Source organism: Notechis scutatus, chromosome 5 (assembly GCF_049901735.1).
Source record: "Notechis scutatus isolate UNSWTSFEM ecotype Mainland chromosome 5, rNotScu1.2, whole genome shotgun sequence".
In the NCBI taxonomy this organism is placed as follows: domain Eukaryota; kingdom Metazoa; phylum Chordata; class Lepidosauria; order Squamata; family Elapidae; genus Notechis; species Notechis scutatus.
In genome coordinates this window covers 6,197,228-6,219,228 of record NC_142013.1, presented here as the reverse complement: position 1 = coordinate 6,219,228, position 22,001 = coordinate 6,197,228, and the positions used below count along the sequence as shown (strand labels likewise).

Below are 22,001 nucleotides of genomic sequence, written 5' to 3'. Positions count from 1 at the left end.
GCCTTCATTCCCTCTCACTCCAGCCACTTTACTCACAAGGGGAAACTAATCCAGCATTGGAGAAGTTTTGCAGGTTAACGAACATGCATTTGCAGCCCATTCAAACTTCTCTGTGGCTGGATTTCCTCCCCGCCCCCCTCCACCTTTCATTCCCTCTCACTCCAGGCACTTTACTCACAATGGGAAGTGATACTTCTAGTATCCATGAAGAATCCAGCCTTGGAGCAGTTTTGCAGGTTAACGGACTGCTGCTCCGCCCACAGTCATGTGTTTTCAAGTGGCTGCTTGAAAATGCATGGCTAAGGCGGAGGAACAGTCCTCCTTTAAACTGGAGCGAGCGAGCATCGGACGGGCGGGGCAAGCGAGTGAGCGGAAACCTGGTGACCGGGTTGGGGGTGTGGCCAGCCAGATGTTGCTACCGGTTTGGTGACCCACACAAAATTCTTGCTACTGGTTCACCCGAATAGGTGCGAACCAGCTAAACACCACCTCTGGAAGATGGGAAGAAAGCAAGGAAGGAAAAAGAAGGAAAGGGGAAGGAAGAGGGAAGGGGAAAAAGAGAAGGGAGGGAGGGAGGAAGGAGGGAGGGAGGAAGGAAGGAAGGAGGGAGATTATAATCAGAGTGAGTGACGATCTGAGGGAAGTGCTGCCTTAGCACTTGGCTACCACAGGTGACTCTGACATGAGTGACAGCAAGATGACCATGCCCACCCTGGCCACGCCTACCCCACCCCACCCTGAGGCCAGACAGAACCCTGATGTGGCCCTCAATGAAATCAAGTTTGACACTCCTGTCCTACACAGAGAATTATCTTCTTGCATCCCACACGGCAATGGTGATATTCTACCGGTTTGGCCTGGTTCTGGCGAGCTGGTAGCAGCGATGAGCAGTGGCAACCAAACTGGTTCTCTCCCCTGCTCTGCTGTTGGGCCCACCTGCCTGCCTGGTCTCCCGTACTCACCTTTATCCACTGAATTTGAAGCGCGGCTGCTTTGCGCGGCACAGAATAGTTTCGCGCAGCAGCAGCTGCTGAAGCAACCGGGATTGTGCAGGCTTGCAGGAGGCGAGTTGGAACACCTCTGCGCCCGTGCAAAGTGTGCATTTGGCACAGGCACGCCCACCAAGCCACGAATCGATGGCAAAAATATTTGAATCCCACCACTACAATATGGGTGTGTGTTTGCTCTTTCCTTTGGAAAGAAATCCAAGCGCGGAGTGGCGATACTATAATATAGAAGATACCACCTTTTGACTTCTAACTGTAGTCGTGGTACTTCTGATTTCCTTGAAGCTTGCATGAATGCTTAGGATGGATAATATTCAAGACATTTCCCTCGAGAAATGCTCAACTTCACTTCTCCGAAGTCATGGCCGTCTAGAACATAGAATATAGAAAAAAACAGAGTTGGAAGGGCCCTTGGAGGTCTTCAGGTCTTCAGTCAGAAGGCTGTCCAGTCTCTTCTTAAAAATCTCCAGTGATGGAGCAACCATGATTTCAGAAGACAAGCCGTTCCGCTGGTTAATTGTTCTTATCATTAGGAAATTTCTCCTTAGTTCGTGTTGAGGTAATTCCCCGTGAGGAGAATGAGCGCATACAGGGAGACGTATTTGAGAGTAGTGTTTGAATAGTACACACAGAGCACACAGATACACTGTACAGTAAATGTAGGTTTTTACTTCCAGAAAGGTTTAAGCAAAGTCCAAAATAAGCAATCCAAAAGTCATTCACAGGTAAATCAGTCAGTTTTTCAATCCAGGGATAATCCAAATATCAAATTCCAGTGTCAAAAACAGTTCAGTATCAGACTTACATTAAATCCAGTAATATCAGTCAGTTAGAAGAAATGGAGCAAGGGCAATACTTTCCAACAGAAGGAAACAGAGATACACTCACACTCTCTTCTGAGACTCAGACTAAGACAAACCAGGTTTCTGGCTCCATCTTATGGCCGTTTGAGAAACCACACCTAATTACAGTTTTGTATTTTCTTAAAGTTACAGTTTTAAAATGTTTATCCTGGTTTATATATTTCTAACCCAAATAGCTGTTAGGTGACTTATATTCCTAACAGTTCGTATTATTATAGATAAAAAAATCATGGCCATCTAAATAGCGATCAGATTTGGCTTGATGGGTGCTCTCAGACAGATGAACGCTGAGAGGCATGATGTGAGAACAAGGTCCAACTCTGTTATTTTATATTCTATTCTACTTTGAGCAGGGTGTTAGACTCAAGGAGATAAAGGACCTCTTAAAGATATCCTCTTACTGCACCTGTTGTAAAAAGTCAGGACCTAAAAAAATATTGGAGGCTTCTTGAGCAGTTTGGTCTTGTTGTTAAGGTGTGAGTTCTAGTTCTGCTTTCAGTATGAAAGCTGGCTGGGTGAATTTGAGCCATTCAACAGGGTACTGTGAGCTCTAGTCCCACCTTAGACATGAAAGTCAGCCGGGTGACTTTGGCCAATCGACAGACTGTGAGTTCTAGTTCTGTCTTAACCATGAAAGTCAGCCAACTCAGTGACTTTGGCCAATCACCAGGAGAGTGTGAGTTCTAGTCCCATCTTAGACATGAAATCCAGCTGGGTGACTTTGGGCCAATCGGCAGGAGACTGTGAGTTCTAGTCTCGCTTTAGGCATGAAAGCCAGTTGGGTGACTTTGGGCCAATCACCAGGAGACGGTGAGTTCTAGTGCTGCCTTAGCCATGAAATCCAACTAGGTGACTTTGCATCAGTCCTTCTATCTCAGCTGAATCCACCTTACAGGGTTGTTGTGGTGGTGAAAATAGGAGGAGGAAAAAGAAGTCCAATGTACGTTCATCTAGTTGAGTAGTCTATAAAGTACTAAAAGTGGGATGAGAATCAAATAAATAAATCCCAGCACCATCATATTTTCAGCCCAAGGACATTTTTAATGGAATAGGAAGTCTTGGGGGAGGTTGTTTTTTTTTTTTTTGGCCTATCTTGGAATGAAAAGAAATTAGGGAATTTCTTTTGCATGGGGAAGAAAGCAGAATGGCTTTCAAACCCACTTTCTCTAACTACCTTCTTCCTCTAAAAAGACACATTTCCTGGCCTCTTTTATTGAGTGAGTTGATTGAAAAGTGGTTAGGCTTGTGCTAAAAGCATTCGCCTGGCTTGTCCTTTCAGAATGGAGTCTGTGTGATTGCAATATGAAACTTGGAAAGGTTTTTTTCCCTCTCTCGCTCCATCCATTGACCAGACTGCCTGAAAAGAAAGTGCTAGATATTGAAGTTAAGAAGGTTGGAGGGTTTTTGCTGTCAAAATAGGAATTTTTAATGCAAGTTTTTTTCTTCCAAATTTTATCGATTTTTTTTATTTATTACATTTTCTTAATCTTAATAAACATTGCATTGTCTACATATTTAATTTGCTTAACAATTCAGACTGTATTCTTAATTGCCACCCGTTTTTTCCAACCACTGGTAAAATAGATTCCATGTATGATAGTATTCTGTGTCTTCTTTCTACTTAATTTTCTTTCTTTCTTTTTTTAATTTTTTTTTATTGAAAATAAACATTTAAAAATCTTAAACATGGTGGACTTTCTTTGACATACATATCAGTCTTTACATTATTATACTAGAAAAAATTCATTAAGTAATATAAGCATTTATACACACACAGTGTGTGTGTGTGTGTGTGTGTGTGTGTGTGTGTTTGTTTGTTTTCTTAAGTTTTCGCGGGTACTTACATGTATGGTATTCAGCTTTGTTCGGGTATTTTCCCACGTCATTATAGTTGTGCTCTTAAAGTTGTAGCAACGTTTCGGCAGAATCTCATCTGCCATCATCAGGCTTCTGTATTGTGTTAGTCTGTGAGTCAGACTTTCACAGCCGTTTCTGTTTTAAATTTGGTGCTAGCCTACTGCTGTGTTAGAATGGTTTTTTCTTCATCCTGATTGGTTGGGAGTCTTGGTCTGTGTTTATTGATCTTGGAGTTTGCTGTGTCCTGCTTGATTGGTGTTTCTAATATCTGTTTCTAATATCTAATATATATATGCAGGTCTTGGCATGTTCGGGTCTTTTCCTGTGTAAGATTGAGAGCATCTTGCCCTAGCTTCATTCAGTTGCCCAGACTCCACCCCACAAGGGATTATGGGATTGATAAATGAAGATGATTGAGTGGACCTCACATTAAATCAAAAGAGTATGAGTTGAGACACCAGCTTACATCAAGTCCTCTTTAATGTAAAGGTCTGAAAAATAAATCTGATTAGATTGGGAGATCAGATTCGAGATGGATGTCAAAAGCAGCTCAGATTGAAATCGCAATTTTGATGATCCAGGAAAGCATCTTTATAGTTTCCTCCAAAACCATGCTTGGATCCATAAATATAGTTCTCAACTTAGGACTGTAAGGGTGCCTGCCCATCCTGGTTGTAAGACATGACAGTTGTAAAATAGGTCATCCATGTGACCAACCTTTTTGGCAACAAGTCATTAAGCAAACACTGCAGTCATTAAGCGAATTAATGATTTGCTATGGGTCAGTTTTTGGCAAACCCATTGTAAAATATGATCACATGACCACAGGACACTACAAACAGCTATAAATGTGAGCTGATTGCCAAGCATCCAAAATGCAGCCATGTGACCATGGGGGGCATCCATCAGAACTTCAGAACTGGGGTGTCCAAACCCCCAGAGAGGTTTATTGTAACTTTGAACTGTCTCCAAATGACCAGTCGTAAGTTGAGGACTACCTGTATAACAGTCCATCAATTTTCCATTGATATGAATCTAGTCAAGGCACCAGAGATTTCCACAGATCTTCCTAAGTGGTATGATTTATTTCCACGGTTCCTCAGTTATCGTGCACCTTCAAAGTTAGCACCCAAAACTCAACCACATCCAAGATTAATTGCAGTCAAATTGTAGTGACGGGTCTCTATTTCACTTTTCCTTTTGTTAGAAATTCTGTTTATATAAAGCACTACAAAGAGCAAACAAAAGAGTACAATCACCATGTGCTTTACTGCTCAACTATTTGAACTGTAACAGGAAACAGGAAACTCTTCTTAGAACAAAAGAGCATAGAGTATATACCATGGATCCAAACTTGTAAACACTGCCATCTACTGGCTGAATACTACTGTAGTTGTTGCATAGCAATACATTCCCTCAATGAATTCCAACACCTTCGCTAGCTGCATCTCCGTAGCTCTCTCCAGATTGATGAGATCATTGTCAAGCATCCTTTGAAGATAATTTTTGAGCCAGCTCTGTCATGCCATCCAACCCCTACTTAACTGGCTTGTTAATCAGCATGTCACAGATACTTGGCCAAAAGGCTTTAATAAAGTCACAATGTCTCTTACCTCTTCAAAATATTTCCATAAATATTGTAGTGAGAAAAACAACCCTCTTCTTTCTCTCTCTCCATCTCTGTCTCTCTCTGTCTCTCTGTCTCTCTCTCTCTCTCTCCCTCTCTCTCTCTCTCTCTCTCCCTCCCTCCCTCCCTCCCTCCCTCCCTCTCTCTCTCTCTCTCTCTCTCTCTCTCAGAAGAAAAATAGGAGGCAAGCTGTTCCACTGATTAATCATTTTCACTGTCAGGAAATTCCTTGTTATTTCTAGGTTGGGTCCCTCTCTGATGATCTTCCACCCACTGATTCTTGTCCCTCCCTTGGGACATTTGGAGAATAAATCAGTGCTCACTTCTCTGTGACAGTCCTTCAAGTACTGGAAGATGCTATTAGGTCTCCCTTAAGCCTTCTACCAACTTGTAAAACATTCCTACACTTGTTTCCAAGTTGGCATAAGAAAGAGTGCAGGGGGGAGAGGACTGGAGAAGCCTATGGCAAGTGAACTTAGGAGCACACTCCAACTTCATCTCAAAAAAGATTGTAGCTAAGCACTGAAGCTTTTGCCCACGAAAAACTTTCACTGGAGAACGTGACGGATGACACCTAGCTTGTGTACGTGCTTAATTGTCACACCCAGAGGGGGAAGCAGGGTCACAGGGGACTGTAATTACTTATGCCAGAATTGGCTTCATACACATCATGCCATTATGTCGTTCCTAATAAATCTTTTGAAGTTTTTTGAAGTTTGGCTCAAGGCTCATGATTTAATTAGGGGGATTGCTTATTCCTGAAACCTTCTCTTCCTTAGGCTAAATCCACCTAGTTCCCTTAGACCAGGGTTATCAAACTCGATTTCATTGAGGGCTGCATCAGGGTTGTGTTGGACCTTGTGGGGGGCCGGGGGGGGAGGACACGGCCAACTCAACGTCACTCATGTCGTGGGCACCTGTGGTGGCCCAACTTCTCTGCCAGGAAAAACGGGCTCCCGAGGTCCATTTTTGGCTGCAACTGCCTCCTGCAACCCTCTGCCAGTGAAAATGGAACTTGGGAGAGCGACGCACAGCCCTCCTGAACTCTCCAGTCCTTCATTGTTTCCAGGGTGGCCTTGTGGGCCAGATCTAAGCAACTTGAGTTTGCCATCCTTGCCTTAGATGCTGATCATACTATTTAGCCTCCAGACCCCTGGTCATCTTTGTTGTTCCTCTCTGCACTCTTTCTAGGGCCTCATTATCTGATCTGTAACATGGTGACCAAAACTAGATCCAATATTCCCAGTGTAGTTTCACTAGCGCAGTAAAAAGCGGTTCTCTTAACGCTATCTCTCTATTAATTCAGCCTAGGACCGTGTTGCCTTTTTTGACAGTTGCAGCACTCTGCTGGCTCATATTTTTAAGGGATGGTCCTCCATAACATCTAAATCCCTTTCAAAGTAGCCCAAGTGGAAAGAAATAGCAATAGGCTTATATACCGCTTTACAGTGCTTTACAGCACTTTCTAAGCCGTTTACAGAGTCAGCATATTGTTCTCAACAATTTGGGTCCTCACTTTTACCCACCTTGGAAAGTATGGAGAGCTGAGTCAACTTTGAGCCCTGTCAGGATTGAACTGATGGCAGTGGGCAGAGTCAGCCTGCAGTGCTGCATTCTAACCACTCTGCTACCACAGCTCCTTCCTTCCTTCCTTCCTTCCTTCCTTCCTTCCTTCCTTCCTTCCTTCCTTCCTTCCTTCCTTCCTTCCTTCCTTCCTTCCCAACAGACTTACATATTGCTCCACAATGCTTTACAGCCCACTCTAAGAGTTTACAGAGTCAGCATCTTTCCCCAATAATCCGGGTCCTCATTTTACCGATCTCGAAAGAATGGAAGGCTGAGTCAACCTCAAGCGGTGAGATTTGAACTGCCAAATTGCAGGCAGCCGGCAGTCAGCAGAAGTAGCCTGCAGTACTGCACTCTAATCATTGTGCCACCAAGGCTCATAATCTGGGAAGATTTGTAGGAAGACCACACTTCAAATAATTTGCAGAGTTAATGAACTGACTGTCAATGAAACACTTTATTCCAAACTAGCTTAAAAAAACACCTTACAAGTAGTCCTCAACTTATGGCTGGTCAAAGTTATGATGGACCATCCCAAAGCTACTTACAACCAAGATTTGAAGTTCTGATGGCCACTCCTTCGAAAGGAGTCACACGGAGGGTTGTTTTTGTTTTTGTTTTTGCTGGAACCTACCATTTCTTTCCCATTTCTGGCAAAAACACACATTGTAGACAATGGATTTGTTAAATGACCACCACAAAAAAAAAGATTTAAAATTGGGTGCAATCACAGGATGGCTTGCTTAATGGCTAGTAATTCTGGGCTGAATGACAGCTGTAAGTCAATAACTGTACTGGAATTTATGTAGTTCTTACTCTCTAGCTGGGTGGGCTTTAACATCTCCCACTTCAGACATAACCCCGGTTTCTCGGAGTTCAATTTTTTTATTAGTTTATCAAAATATAAAATACAGAAATACCCAAAAAATGAAAATAATGGGAAAACAGGAGAAGAGAAGAGGAAGTGGAAATAGTGTAGAGTAAAGAGGAAAAGAAAGTATTGACTTCCAACTCTTTTTGGTACAGTAGAGTAAAGTAATAACATACAATCTCAACTTTTTAAAATAATAATAGTTGCTAGCCATTTTTGTAACAACAAACCTAGCTGGTCCGCAAAAACCCAAAACTAAAATTTCATTTTTTCCCCCTCAAGCACAAAGTCCAAAAGTGGTTTTCAAGCAGACACAAAATTCATTATACTCTTTTCTTCAATCCAAGCAATCAATATAGCCATCTCTTGCTAAGCCCATCAACTTTTGCAGCCATTCATCCATTGTGGGAATCAAAATATCCTTCCATTTTTGTGCATACAGTATTCTCGGATTGATCCAGATGGAGAGCTTTATCTGAATGCCAAGAACAGGAAAGCATTTTTCCTGTGGCTGATGGGATTTGAGATTGTGGCCATAGGAGACCATAATATAGCTCCATAGTTTGTCTGGGGTGTTGTTTTGATCAAGTGGGAAGATTATGTTGGAACCTAACTAGGTTGCTCTTGGCTTACATATCTAGATGTTAATGATTAGAAACTTGATATATTGAACATGAAACTGAATTTAAATACTGCAGTGCCAGGATGGTTTATTAGAAAGACTTGGCATCTTTTAAAATGCTGGATAAATTTATTAAAACTTAAAAGCGTCTATGCTTTGGGTTGCTGTTTTTTAAAGTTAATCCCAATAAACTGCACATCATTAATTACTACTTTCTGCATTGCCATCGGAAACGGCTTTCAAATAATTTTAATAGATGGTTGCCACTTGTACCATTTAAAGACAATCTGATTTGGAGTTCTGCTTGTTGAAAGCATTGGATTGTAAGAAATTTCATTTTAGCGTAGAGCCCCTGATCTAAGCAACTTCATTTTATCAGGATATTTTATTTTGGTTTTTTTTTTTTTTTTAATTATCAGGACGATCCTGATGAGATTTTGAGATTCTTCTCTCCCCAGCAAAATCAATTAACCTCGCAAAACGATAGCATGTTGTGTTCTCATTACTCCACTTGACAGAGACCGTACAAAATGATCCATGACAAAATAGTTGAGGCCTGTCGTGACCAATTCTGACCTCAGAGCAGTCTAGCATAATATATTTTAGGCAGTCCAAAATGGGACAGGCAGGCTTCTGAGGAGAGTTTCGCATCCCTTTTAAGATGTATTCTTATAAATTATTATAAATTCTGGATAGTGAATAAATATAAACATGTAAATAAATAAACATACCTCAGGTTATTAACCATTCCTTAGAACCAGGGGTGGGATTCTACTGGTTCGGTCCAATTCTAATAGAACCGGTTGTTATGATTCTGCACAGTTCGGAGAACCGGCAAAACGTGCCTCTGGCTGGTCCCTCCCCTCCCCTCTCCGCCCGCCCCTCCCCGCCCAGTAAGTCCTTATTGCGCATACGCAACATCGCACACACGCCCAACATCGCTGACTACATTCTTCCCCCACCCAGTCACTCCTTAAGATACTTCTGTTGTGTCCGTCGCAGGAAGGAAGCTCGGAGTCAGTGACTGGTTTCAGCTCTCTATTGTGCTCCGGGTACAGCTTAGCTTTGGAGGGAAAAACTGCGGCTTTTTATTCCCAAGCCGCGGCGGCTGTGGCCAATGGCACCGCTTCGAATCTCCCGCGATTAGTTTCCACCAATCGCGGGGGATTCGCAACGGGCCAATCAGTGCGGCTCGCTCGACCAATCCGGTCGCCGCGCGCTTTAGCCAATCGCAACGTGGGGCTTACGAGTATGTAAATGACTGTACAGAACAACTTCTATTTTTTTCCTCCCCACGATCAGCTGTTTCGACAATCAGCTGTGCCGGGATCCCCCTCACTGTCTTACTGCTTCGCCCAGGAGGCTTCCCTGAGGCCTAGGAGGCAAAAAGGGGCTTGCACACACACACACACACACACACACACCACACTCCATTTTTGGAGCAAAATCTCCCCCCAGGAGGCTTCCCTGAGGCCCAAAAATGGAGCACGTGGGGGAGAGGTGCTGCAAAAAATATCCATGCCCACCCAGTCACATGGCCATGCCCACTTAGTCACACCCACCTAGCCACATCCACAGAACCGGTTGTTAAAAAATTTGAATCCCATCCCTACTTAGAACATTATTCTTCTCAGTCCCTTCTCACCTTAGATATTTGAGGGGCTGCTCCAAAGAAGAGGGGGGTCAAGCTATTCTCCAAAGCACCTGAGGGTCAGGACAAGAAGCAATGGGTGGAAACTCATCAAGGAGAGAAGCAACCTGGAATTAAAGAGAAATTTCCTGAGAGTTAGAACAATTAACCAGTGGAACGGCTTGCCACCAGACATTGTGGATGCTCCAACACTGGAAGTTTTTAAGAACAGATTGAACAACAATTTTTATTTTATTTATTTATTGATTTGATTTGTCAATTGCTTACAAGATAATAGGTATAAACATAGTTATGAGTACATGAAATGGATACATATGAAAAAAATAAAAATAAATAATAGGACAGGGACAGTAGGCACGTTGGTGCACTTATGCACGCCCCCTACAGACCTCTTAGGAAAGGAGTGAGGTCAATAGTAGACAGTCTAAGTTTTAGGGGTTTGGGGAAGAAACCAGAGAGTCAGGTAGAGTGTTCCAGACATTGACCACTCTGTTGCTGAAGTCATATTTCCTGCAATCGAGTTTGGTGCGGTTAACCTTGAGTTTGTATCTATTGTGTGCTCTTGCATTGTTATGGTTGAAGCTGAAGTATTCATTGACAGGTAGGACATTGCAATGTATGATTTTATATACTACACTTAGATCGGACCGAAGGCGGTGTAGTTCTAGGTTTTCTAGGTCTAGCATTTCGAGTCTGGTGGCATAAGGTATTCTGCAATGAGTAGACGAGTGGAGATTTGTCTGGAATGGTATAGGATTTCCTTCCGGAGCAGGGGGGTTGGACTAGAAGACCTCCAAGGTCCCTTCATACCTCATTCTGTTCTTCTGAATTCTAGTCTGTATTTTATATCTCAGACACCATTTTCTAAAAGGTGGTGGCCAGACCCAGATACAATAATTCTAGGAACAGTCTGATTAATCTAAATTGGACTCATGATTTCTGTTCATCAAATTGAGTACATCTAATTCAGCACTGCCCACGCTGTTCACAGAACGTCCTTAAGAAAAAGAGACTGATCTTGCCTGGCTTTGAAAATAGATTTATCCTGATATATTTTTTAAATGATTATTTTTACATGCAAAACTCATGTCCTTCTGTGGAGTTACTGCCCTTCTGGTCTGAAAGGAGAATTGCCTACAGCTTTGTCTCCAAAGCTTTACTTGACATAGCCTTTCTCTTCTCCTGTTGGCAAGGATCAAAACCTTAAGGATTCGTCTTTATTTAAAGCTGAAATTGCTCGAAGAGATTACAGATTAACAGAGTTGGAAGGGACCTTGTAGGTCATCTAGTCCAACCCCCCGCCCAAGCAGGAGACCTTACACACCATTTCTGATAGAGGGCAGCCCAGTCTCTTCTTGAAAGCTTCCAGGGATGAAGCTCCTACAACTTCTGAAAGCAGCTTCTGTTCTATTGGTTGATTGTTCTCCCTGTCAGAAAATTTCTCCTTATTTCCAGGTTGAATCTCTCTCCTTGATCAGTTTCCATTCATTATTCCTTGTCTGACCTTCGGGTGCTTTAGAGAATAGCTTGACCCTTTCTTCCTCTCTGTGGCAGCCCCTCAAATATTGGAGGACTGCTCTCCTGTCTCCCCTGGTCTTTCTCTTCACTAGACTAGTCATGCCCAGTTCCTGCAACCGTTCATCGTATGTTTTAGCCTCCAGACCCTTAATTATTTTAGTTGCTCTTCTCTGCACTCTTTCTAGAGTCTCCTTTGGAACATGATAGCAGTGTTTCAATATTTGCACAAAGAAGAGACGGTCAAGCTATTCTCCAAAGCACCTGAAGGCAGGACAAGAAACAATGGATGGAAACTAATCAAAGACAGAAGCAACATGGAACTGAGCAGAAACTTCCTAACAGTGAGGACAATTTAGCCAGTCAACAGCTTGCCACCAGAAGTTGTTAGTCCTCTGTCACTGAAGGTTTTTGAGAAGAGATTGGACAGCCACTTGTCTGAAATGGCACAGGGACTCCTGCTTGAGTAAGGGGCTGGACTAGAAGACCTCCAAGGTCCCTTCCAGCTCTATTCTGATTGATTGATTGAAATCTTCCATCTGATAAATGAGGAAAGTCAGCATGCACCTTTAGGAGGGAGTTGTTCATAATTTTTCTGCATTCTCTCTCTCGTGCATCTATTCCTGTTTGAATCATCTTTCAGTAATGTACTTTCTTTGCGAATTTATTTTTGAGGGGAGGCAGGTAAATTTTTGATCAGGAAAAATCAGGCATTAATTTAAATTGCAGCTTGCTGTCCTAAAACCTGTTTGAGGTGGACTGTCGCAAGAACAGTACATCCCCAACTTAAACTGATTGTGGACTTTGTTTTTCTATTCTTACTTCTACAGAAGCTAATTCTATCTAAATTACCGACATGTCTTGAGCCATTTGTGTTAGTAAAAGTTTTAGAGGGCCTTTGTTCCAAATTTCCCTCAAGGGTGGAACAGGGCAAATATAGCAGTTTACCACAAGGGAGAAAGAAAGAGGAAGAGAGAGAGAGAGAGAGAGAAAGGAAAAAAATATATCCACGATAAATGGGAAGAATTGCCACGTCTATTATTGTGGTGATTTTCAACCTACAATCTCAAATGATACAATTCATCCAGGATCCCATCACTACCGTGTTTCTCATATAATAAGGCTGGGTCTTATTTTATTTTGAGCCCCGAAAAAATGGCTAGGCCATCTTTTCGGGGGTGACTTAATTCCCCACCACCTTGCATCTTCGGGCGGGCGGTGACGGCTTGGATGTTGACCTCGGCGTTGGTGGGGCACTTCGTATCGGGATCAACGCAGGCAGCACCATATCCGGGTGTGCAACAAAAGTACTTCCTAACGGCAAGCGCCCCCACCATTCCCCCCCATTTCGCATGTTTTAATATAGGCCTTAATTTGGGGGGAGGGGCTTAATTTCATTTCATGCCTATAAAACATGCTGGGACTTCCTATTGGGGGAGGCCGTATTGTTGGAGAAACAGGGTAGATTTGCTAATTTTGTGCCTCGTCCCTTACTCCCAGAGTAAACAATGCTTGTTTTTTTGGCAGGGCTGACAAAAGGTGGACCATGGTAGCTTCTTGACAAGCTAAGTGAATCCATTTTGTCTGTAAACATCGTATAACATTCAGCGTTTGCTGTCATGGCTAATTCAGCAGGAAAGCTACTTGGGCCACTTTCCATTATTGTGTTTTGCTTTGAGGTTATTCAGTGACGCAGCAACCCTTCCCGACATCTCCTGCTGTACCAGAACAACACTTTTCTAACTCAGAATAACAAAGTTGGAATGGACCTTGCAAATTTGCAAAGAAGGTACATTACATAGTGTGTATCTATCTGTCTGTCCATCCATCCATCTTGCATGTATGTATGTATGTATGTATGTATGTAATCTATCTACCCATCCTCTCGGTCTCTACACACACACACACACACACACACACACACACACACACACACACACTGTATATACATCTATCTATCATCTATCCCTCCCTCTATCCATCTCTCTCTCTATCATCTATTTCTCTCCTTCCCTCCCCCCTCTTTCCCCATCCATCATCCATCCATCATCCATCCATCCATCCATCCATCCATCGATCCATCCACCCACCCACCCACCCACCCGTCCGTCCGTCCGTCCGTCCGTCCATCCGTCTGTCTGTCTGTCTGTCTGTCTGTCTGTCTGTCTGTCTGTCTGTCAATCATCTATCTATTTCATCTCCAAGATGAGCCAATGGTTGGAATGCAGTATTACAGGCTAATTCACTGCTCACTCTAGGACTTCAATCCTGACCAGCTCAAAGTTGACTCAGCCTTCCATCCTTCTGAGGTTGGTAAAATGAGGACCCAGATTTTTGGGAACAATAGGCTGACTCTGTAAATTGTTTAGAGAAGGCTGTAAAGCACAACAGAGTAGTATATAAGTCTAAGTGCTATTGTTATCACCTTCCCTATATCTGTCTGTCTGTCTGTCTATCTACTTATCTCTATCCATTTATCCTTTCTGTCTGCCTGCCTGTCTACCTGCCTTTCCATCCATCCATCCATCCATCCATCCATCCATCCATCCATCCATCCATCCATCTATCTACATACCTACATACCTGTTTACCGACACCTCTCTGTGTGTCTGTCTGTCTACCTACAGCAAACCCCTTTCCTAGTTTAATTGAATTTCTTCCACCCAGCAAGGCACATTTCCCATACTCTTCATTTTTTGTGCGAGGAAAGTACTTGCCCAGAGTAAAGGCATATTTATAGCTACTTTATTTTAGTCACAGAGTTATTTTCACTTTCAGCTGATCCTTGGCAGAAATAGTTCTTACAAGGTGGTAAACCACGCAAGCTTTCAAGGGTTTGCAGCCCAGAAACTGAACTGTTGGCAGTTTTAAGATCAAGGACGTTGGTAAGTTAGGAATTTGGAGTTTGTTCAAAAAAAATCTTTTACTAGGAGAGTTACTTGTCTGCCTTAAACTGCAGTTAATTCTGCCCTTGCTGAGGTCCAATATTGCACCCTGATTCAGGTGTTGGGTTTGAACTAGGAAGACCCAGGTTTGTATCTTCACATGAATTTACTGGCTGACCATGAATGAGTCCTTATTTTAAGCTCAATCAGACTTATGGGGTTGCAGAGGAGGCAAAACCTGGGAAGATTTGCTTTACGCACCCTTGAATTCTCATCCAAAACTCATCCATATGGACTGGGTGAAACCAGGTAGTGATATCGTTAGAGATATTGTTGCAGGTTCCAAGTAAAACTGCCTTTTGCAATTGACTGATGGTGAATTTGTCAATGCCTTTTAAATATGTTTATTGATTTTTATCCCGTGTTTATTACTTTATAAGTAACTCAAGGCAGCCAGCATACAAATGCTCTTTCCTTCTCCTATTTTCCCACCACAACAACCCTGTGAGGCCATAAGGCTGAATTAATTTTCAATTACTGCGGCTTCTACCAGATGGATGTGCCTAAAATAACTCCTTAGGTACTACATAAAGGGGAAGAATGAGAGTCTGACTGCAAGGAAACCCAATCAGTCGATCCTAATGGAAATCCACCCTGACTGTCCTTTGGAAGGACAGATCCTGAAACTGAAGGTTGGTTAGATGGTATCATGGTTAGATGGTATCATGGAGGCAATGAATATGAATCTTGGTCCATGGGATTGTGCAGAAACACACATGACTTAGCGACTGAACACAACCAGAGGTGGTATTCAGCAGGTTCTGACCGGTTCTGGAGATCCGGTAGTGGAAACTTTGAGTAGTTCGGAGAACCGGCAAATCCCACCACTGACTGGCCCCGCCCCCATCTATTCTCTGCCTCCCGAGTCCCAGCTGATCGGCTGGGTCTTCTTTGGTTGCCCTGCACAGGAGAAAGGAGCTGGAAAGCAGGTTAGTGGAATGGGGAGGGAATGGGGATTTTACAGTATCCTTCCCCTACCACACCCACCAAGCCACACCAGGCCCACCAAGCCATGCTCACAGAAGTAGTAAAAAAATTTGAATATCACCACTGAACACAACTAACGTTTACCCAGGTGTGTTTTAGGAGATTAATGCTGATGCCTCTAGAAAAAACTACCAGGCACTAGAGACAGATAGTTGTGTGAATTGCTAACTAATTGGGGGGTAGGGTGTTAATTCCTTACATATTATCTTGACATTCCATATGGCTTGCCTAAGTAGAATAAATTACGTAGAAAAAAGGAAGGTATGCCAGCTCTCTAAATGTGCCTGGTGCCTATAATTAATGTAAATTCTGTGTGTGTGTCTGTATGTGAGCATGTGTGTGTATGCACCTGCACATGGAATCGTGGTTTATTTCTCTAATTTCGGACTTCATATCGCCCTGGACATACAGGAAGACCTTGACTTAACCACCATTCATTTAGAATGGAATGGAATGGAATGGAATGGAATGGAATGGAATGGAATAGAATAGAATAGAATAGAATAGAATAGAATAGAATAGAATAGAATAGAATAGAATAGAATAGAATAGAATAGAATTCTTTATTTGTCTTGGTGCAAATTCTCTCATTGTACATAAAAGAAAAGATACATTTGTCAAGAGTAAAGAATCATAAGGTACAACACTGAATAATAGTCATACGGTACAATAAGTAATCAAATCATACTAGGAAACAATCAATATAAATCGTAAGTATACAAGCAACAAAGTGACAGCCATACAGTCACAAGAGGGAGGGGATGGGTGATAAGGAGTGATGAGAAGATTAATAGTAATAGTAGTGCAGACTTTGTAATAGTTGGACAGTGTTGAGGGAATTATTTGTTTAGCAGTTATGGCATTGGGGGAAAAACTGTCCTTGTGTCTAGTTGTTCTGGTGTGCAGCGCTCTATAGCATCGTTTTGGGGGTAGGAGTTGAAACAGTTTATGTCCAGGATGTGAGGTGTCTGCAGATATTTTCACAGCCCTCTTTTTGACTCGTGCAGTATATAGGTCCTCGATTGAAGGTAGGTGGGTAGTAATTGTTTTTTCTGCAGTCCTAATTCCTCTCTGGAGTCTGTGTCTGTCCAGTTGGGTTGCAGAACCAAACCAGACAGTTATAGAGGTGCAGATGACAGACTCAAACATCTAGTGATGTTTTGAAGTTACAACAGCACTGAAAAAAGAGACTTATGACCCTTTTTCACACTTATGACTCCAAATATCAGACGCTTGGCAACTGACTCATACTTATGACCGTTGCTGTGCTCCAAGGTCACAGCATCCCCTTTTGCGACCTTCTGACAAGTAAAGTCAGCCAGATTCATTTAACAACCGTGTTGTCAACTCATAAAATATTTCTATGGCCATTTTAGAATTGCCAACAGAAAGGGAAGTGGGGCCAAGGCAGCAGCTTGGAAATCGGAAGTGCATTTCATAAATAGTTTTTCAGAGATAGTAACTAGGTGACTGAAGTTTCTGCCGCACAAAATTCTAACTGGAGAGCATGATTGATGACTCTGGGCTATGGATGTGTCCCATTGGAGAATATGAATTACGATACCTCCAGGGGGTGGGGGAAAACCAGGGTCAAGGGTGACAATGAATTATGTGTCTCAGAGTCGGCTACACCCAGGCAGTGCCAGATATGTTAACTCTCAATAAATCCTTTTGAAGTTTTGGAAGTTTGGCTCGAAACTCATGATTTGAATGAGGGTAAATGCCGGAATCCTGACAGGTGTTCCTAATTTAACAACTGCAGTGATCTGGTTAACAAACGTGGTGACAAAAGTCGTAAAAATGGGGCAAACACAAACTTAACTAATTTCTCATTTAGCAACAGGCATCTGGCGCTCAATTGTCATCGGACATTGACAGTGCCCATACTACGAGTAGACACATTTGGCCAATAAAGTTTTTGATTAGCCAAACATTAATCCAAAGTGGCGTTTTAAAGATATTGAATTTAGGTGCAACCAAAAAGATAAACAATTTTTTCCCCTGCCTTTCATCTTCATCTAGACTTTCAAAATACTTTAATGAAGTGTTTCATAATGCTTCCATTTGATGCGAGTCCACAGATTAATTTCTAACTTTAGCTTGAGAGAACTTCATGCAGAGATCTTGCAGAAATTCCTATCAATGGCTTTCAGGATCACTCAGACAGCAGCAGATCAAAACAAGCCAATAATTTAATTTAAAAATAGCCACCGTTGCTGGGAATCTCAGATTTTTCCAACACGACCGATTTCAGTTGGGGTCTGTTCTGTGGAAGCGTATTAAATATACATTTTTGCAATGTCCATTAATCATAAAAACGACATGGCTCGAGTTACTCAGTTATCTGACATAATGTATTCTCTTCCTGCAGCTTGGACGAGCAGTCAAAGGCCAATTGGGGTTCTTTATTTAGTCAAAATGGATTTATCAGAGCCATCTTTCAAATGAGTAGATTAAGTGGCTTATTCTTAATGTCGGTGCAGGGGAAAAATATAGATATATTCGGTATAAGTGTTGCTTTGATTTCACGCCAGGTTTTGCGGCTTAAAACACCCAAGTTTTTTTTTTCTCTGTCATTCTGGTTGTTAAGACCCCACTTGGAATCCTGCATCCAGTTTTTGGTCACCACGATATAAAAAAGATAGAGACTCTAGAAAGAGTGCAGAGAAGAGCAACTAAGAGGACTGGGGGATTGGAGGCTAAAAAATATGGCTGTAAGTTTAATAGTTGCAGGAATTGGATATATCTAGCAGTGGTGGGATTCAAAGATTTTTACTACCGGTTCTGTGGGCATGGCTTGGTGGGCGTGGCAGGGGAAGGATACTGCAAAATCCCCATTCCGTCCCCACCCCAATAACCTGCTTTCCAGCTCCGTTCTCCTGTGCAGGGCAACCAAAGAAGACCCAGCCAATCAGCTGGGACTCGGGAGGCGGAGAATAGATGGGGGTGGGGTCAGTCAGAGGTGGGATTTGCCGGGACTCCCAACTACTCAAAATTTCTGCTACCGGTTCTCCAGAACTGGTCAGAACCTGCTGAATGCCACCCCTGATGTCTAGTCTAATGAAGAAAAATCTTCTTCACCTTCTCCTTCTCCTCCTTCCCCTTTCCCTCCCCTCCCCCTACCTCCTTCCTTCTTTCTTTTCTTCCTCCATCCCTCCCTTTCCTTCCCTTCCCTTCCCTTCCTGCTTCCCTTTTCCTTCTCCTTCTCTTTCTCCTTGTCCCCTCCCCCTCCCTCCCTCCTTCCTTCTTTCCTTTCTTTCTCCCTGCCTCCCTCCCCTTTCACCTCCCCTTCTCCTTCTCCTCCTTCTCCTTCTCTTTCTCCTTCTCCTCCTCCTCCTTCCCCTCCTCCTTCTCCCCCTTCCCCTACTACTCTCCTTCCTTCCTTCCAAATCTGGTAAACTCACAGGATTCATTTTTCTTGCCATGTTCATGTATACATCCAAACTAGACTACGTTGCTTCTCTGTGTCATATAATATACATGGGTACACACAAAATTTCATATTTATTTATATATACTTTTGTCATGGTTATGTTGTGTATATTGGGACCCTTTGAGACCTGAATGCAATGAAATTGCATGTTAATGTATGCCGATTAGTGTACATTTAAAGTGACAATAACATTATTCTAAGCCTAAGTCCATCCTCCCTCCCTCCCTCCCTCCCTCCCTCCCTCCCTTCCTTCCTTCCTTCCTTCCTTCCTTCCTTCCTTCCTTCCTTCCTTCCTTCCTTCCTTCCTCCCTTCCTTCTTTTCCGTTTTTTCGGCAAAGATAAGCATAGGTGATAGAACAGGGCACCAGGGATAAATTACTTCTATTCTCCACCCCTTAGAAGGCAAGGAATTTAGGTTGTCCAGTCCAGGTTTTTGAAGGAGCTCTTCACAAATATGATTGTCATTCCCAACTGTCATGCCCTTGGTAGAGTCTATAAGGAACAGTCAACAGGGAGTGGAGGCTGTTGGCTCCGGAGGTTGTGGAGGAGGCTGGGGAAGGTCAGAGACCGGCTGGGCAGTCAAAGGAAGAACCAGGCCCATCCTCTCTGCATCCTAGGACACGCAGGGAGGAACGGAGAAGGAAACAACTTGGCTTACGAGAGAGGAAGCGGCCATGATCCCCCTCATTGGTTGCAGCTGGGGAGAATAGTATATAAGAGAGACGATTACACCACAGTGTTGCCAGAAGCAAAGTGTCTGTTATTTTGGGCTGAAGTTATCTTGGTTGGCGTCCTTCCAACAGACTGTGCCTTGTTATCTCCTTGAATTTGGTAATTACTTATCCTGGTTTGTTGTGGAAATTTTGTCATTGTAGTTTTGTTTGGTTTTTTTTAATTTCACTTCTATCTGTTCATTAAGTTCGGACTGTATTGCTTTCTTTTGAAGACTATTTTTGAATACGTTTTATCTCCAACTGAGAATTATTTGAACAGGGGGGACAAGTTGGAGGCATTACAAGACATTTATTTCTGTTTGGGATTTTGTTACGTTTGTGTTACACTCTGGGTTATCACACCAACTCTGATATCTGCTCTGACTGTTGTCCTAGGGAACATGTGTAAAATAAAACCATGGAATCCTGAAGTCATCGAGCATAAAGCATAGATGGAATCCTCAAGACCATTGAACACCAGATCCAATGCTGGGATCGAAATTAAAGCATTCCCAGCCACCACCTCTCCAGCCCCTTGTGTGAATTTACAGAAGGTAGCGGCACCCAGCATAGCTTTAATGACTCTTTGCTTCTAATGTGCATTACTCTTAATGAAGATTCTTCTCGTATTAGTGGGAATCAGCAGTTCTGTAACTTAAATCCGTAATTTCGTGCTCTGCGTTCCGAAATTCAAATTATTTTAGTTTAATTAATTCAGACTTTTCCTAAAAAAAAATAAAAAAAAATCAAGGCTTGAAGCTTCTTAATCTAGTTTTGAAAAGTGTCTATTTTGCATTTAACCTTAACCCACTCTCCCCTCCCTTCCCCCCTCCCCTCTTTGCATTCATATCAATCACGGAAGCTAATTTATGCTGTCTGGCACTGATTAGGCTTAGCAATAGAGTTTTGGCTTTGAAATAGAATCAAACTGATTTCTTAAAACAATCCAGAAAACTTCAGCCAGTTCTAAACATTCATAATTCATTAGCCTCTGCGTTCTCCAGAAGTCATAATGCAAATTATCTTGTACTAGGAAGCTTAATTATTTCAGTCTGTCATTTAAGCAGCATGAATTACAACAAGGGATACGGTAGGTTTGTTGGACTTGCGAAGTAAACATGCGGCCATGGATCTTTTCCTTCCAGTAAGAATATTTCTGTTGTTCAGCATGGACTTTCCACTGAAAATGGATAAAAGTGAAGTGGTGTTCTCTGGTCTCCAGAGATTCTCAGTCATCCAGTTGTCACGGTTGTCCCAAAAGTTGCCCTTTTTTCTTCAGGAGGCGACTGGACTTTCTGTTTGTTTGTTTTTTTTTCCTTTTGAAGACATTCTCCTCCGAGAAGCTTCTTCAGCTCTGACAGGATAGTGTCGGATAGCGGTGATCTCTGGATTTACTGATTGGGGAAGAATTACGTAATGTAATTTGGGGGGGTGCAAAGAATGTTAACTATGTTTGGGGCTATAGGTAGTCCTTGACTTACAACAGTTCGTTTAATGACCGTTCGAAATTATTATGACACTGAAAAAAGTGACATGATCGTTTTTCAGTTTAGATAGATAGATAGATAGATAGATAGATAGACATACATAAATAGATAGATATAGATGGTAGATTAGATAGATGATAGATAGATAGATAGATAGATAGATAGATAGATAGATAGATAGATAGATAGACAGACAGACAGACAGACAGAGTTGGATGAAGGGGAGGTGGGAGAGAGAGAGAGAGAAATAAAGAGAGATAGAGTGATAGAAAGATTGACAGAGGCAGACAGGCAGACAGACAGACAGAGACAGATAGATAGAGATGGATGAAGGGGAGGGAGAGATAGATGGTAGATAGATAGATAGATAGATAGATAGATAGATAGATAGATAGATAGATAGATAGATAGATAGATATGAATGAAGGGATGGAAGGAGGGATGGAGGGATAGAGAGAGAGTTGATGGCTAGATAGATAGATATGATAGATGGATGGATGGATGGGCGAATGGAGGGACAGACAGAGATGGATGAAGGAGAGGAGGGATAGATAGATAGATAGATAGATAGATAGATAGATAGATAGATAGATAGATAGATAGATAGATATCATATATCATCATATATGATGATGGCAGATGAGATTCTGCCGAAACGTTGCTACAACTTTAAAAGCACAACTATAATGACGTGGGAAAATACCCGAACAAAGCTGAATGCCATAGATAGATAGATAGATAGATATAGATATAGATATAGATATAGATATAGATATAGATATAGATATAGATATAGATATAGATATAGATATAGATATAGATATAGATATAGATATAGATATAGATATAGATATAGA

At 42.2% G+C, this 22,001-nt stretch overlaps 1 long non-coding RNA gene across 1 annotated transcript in view; it reads right to left on the bottom strand.

The window, feature by feature from the left end:
- Positions 1–1,651: 1,651 nt before the first annotated feature.
- LOC148130353 (uncharacterized) overlaps positions 1,652–22,001 on the bottom strand; it is a 330,297-nt gene continuing 309,947 nt past the window's right edge. Inside the window, exon 2 of the long non-coding RNA XR_015749701.1 lies at positions 1,652–1,900. This is a non-coding gene — a long non-coding RNA (uncharacterized LOC148130353). The remainder of the gene's footprint in view (positions 1,901–22,001) is intronic.